General features: G+C 41.4%; 1 non-coding gene across 1 annotated transcript; it reads left to right on the top strand.

Moving 5' to 3' along the window:
• The first annotated feature begins 915 nt into the window (after positions 1 to 915).
• On the top strand, positions 916 to 1021 carry LOC130984138 (small nucleolar RNA R71). The gene has a single exon (XR_009088090.1). It is a non-coding gene; the product is annotated as a small nucleolar RNA R71 (small nucleolar RNA).
• The last annotated feature ends 801 nt before the right edge of the window (positions 1022 to 1822 follow it).

Genomic DNA, 1822 nt, shown 5'->3' with positions numbered 1-1822 from the left:
AAAGGCAGAAGTAAGTCCAATGGAATCTCTATGGTCTCATTTTGAGCCTCAGATTCCCATAGTTCCTCATTGGGGAACTCAGAGGAGGTTGGTGCACGCCCATTGAGGTCTTCCTCAGTGGCGTCCACCTCCGCTCTTTCCTCTCCATATTCGGCCATGGTTATGGCTTTGCACTCTCCTTTTGGATTTTCTTCTGTATTACTTGGGAGAGTACTAGAGGGAGTTCAGTAACTTTCTTACTCAGCTATCCCACTTGTGCCTCCAAATTCCTAATGGAGGACCTTGTTTCAGTCATGAAACTTTGAGTGGTTTGATTAGATCAGAGACCATGGTTTGCTAGTCAGAGGGGTTCTGCTTAGAATTCTCTGTCTGTTGCTGAGAAGATGATGGAAAAGGCTTGCCATTGCTAAACCTGTTTCTTCCACCTTACTACTTATTATTGAAACCTTGTTGAGGTCTCTCTTGATTCTTCCATGAGAAATTTGGGTGATTTCTCCATGAAGAATTATAGGTGTTTCCATAGGGTTCTCCTAAGTAATTCACCTCTTCCATTGAAGGGTTCTCAGGATCATAAGCTTCTTCCTCAGATGAAGCATCCTTAGTACTGCTTGGTGCATTTTGCATTCCAGACAGACTTTGAGAAATCAAATTGACTTGTTGAGTCAATATCTTATTCTGAGCCAGTATGGCATTCAGGGTATCAATCTCAAGAACTCCTTTCTTCTGATTTGTCCCATTGTTCACAGGATTCCTTTCAGAAGTGTACATGAATTGGTTATTTGCAACCATTTCAATTAGTTCCTGAGCCTCTGTAGGCGTCTTCTTCAGATGAGAGATCCTCCAGCAGAGCTATCCAAAGTCATCTTGGATATTCAGAGAGACATCATAGAAAATACCTATGATGCTCCATTCAGAAAGCATGTCTGAGGACATTTTCTGATTAATTGTTTGTATCTTTCCCAAGCTTCATAGAGGGATTCTCATCCTTCTGTCTGAAGGTTTGGACTTCCACTCTAAGCTTACTCCATTTTTGAGGTGGAAAGAACTTTGCCAAGAAGGCATTGACTACTTTTCCCAAGAGTCCAGGCTATCTTTAGGTTGTGAGTCCACCATATTCTAGCTCTGTCTCTTACAGCAAAAGGGAATAGCATCAGTCTGTAGACCTCAGGGTCGACCCCATTAGTCTTGACTGTGTCACAGATTTGCAAGAACTCAGCTAAAAACTGATGAGGATCTTCCATGGAAGTCCATGGAACTTGCAATTCTGTTGCATTAGAGAAACTAACTGAGGCTTAAGCTCAAAGTTGTTTGCTCCAATGGCAGGGATAGAGATGCTTCTCCCTAGAAGTCGGGAGTAGGTGCAGTAAAGTCACCCAGCACCTTCCTTGCATTGTTGGCATTGTTGTTGTTTTCGGCTGCCATGGGTTCTTTTCCTTGAAGAATTCGGTCAGGTCGTCAACAGAGAGTGAGCCTTAGCTTCTCTTAGCTTTTTCTTCAAGGTCCTTTCAGGTTCAGGTCAGCTTCAACAAGAATGCCTTTGTCTTTGCTCCTGCTCATATGAAAGAGAAGAGAACACGAAAATGTGGAATCCTCTATGTCACAGTATAGAGATTCCTTGAGGTGTCAGAGGAAAAGAAAAATAGAAGAAGAAGGTAGAAGAATTCGAACTTGATTAGATAGAGTTCGAATTGTGCATTAAGAAGGAGTAGTACTCCATAAATAGAAGGATGTGAGAGGAGGGAAGAGAATTTTCGAAAATTAATTAGAAAGATGTCAAAACATTTTAAAAATTGATTGATAATTTTCGAAATTGAAAGTGGAA

Source organism: Arachis stenosperma, chromosome 5 (assembly GCF_014773155.1).
Source record: "Arachis stenosperma cultivar V10309 chromosome 5, arast.V10309.gnm1.PFL2, whole genome shotgun sequence".
In the NCBI taxonomy this organism is placed as follows: domain Eukaryota; kingdom Viridiplantae; phylum Streptophyta; class Magnoliopsida; order Fabales; family Fabaceae; genus Arachis; species Arachis stenosperma.
Note: the sequence above shows the minus strand (reverse complement) of the source record. Positions and strands in the feature narration are given on the sequence as shown.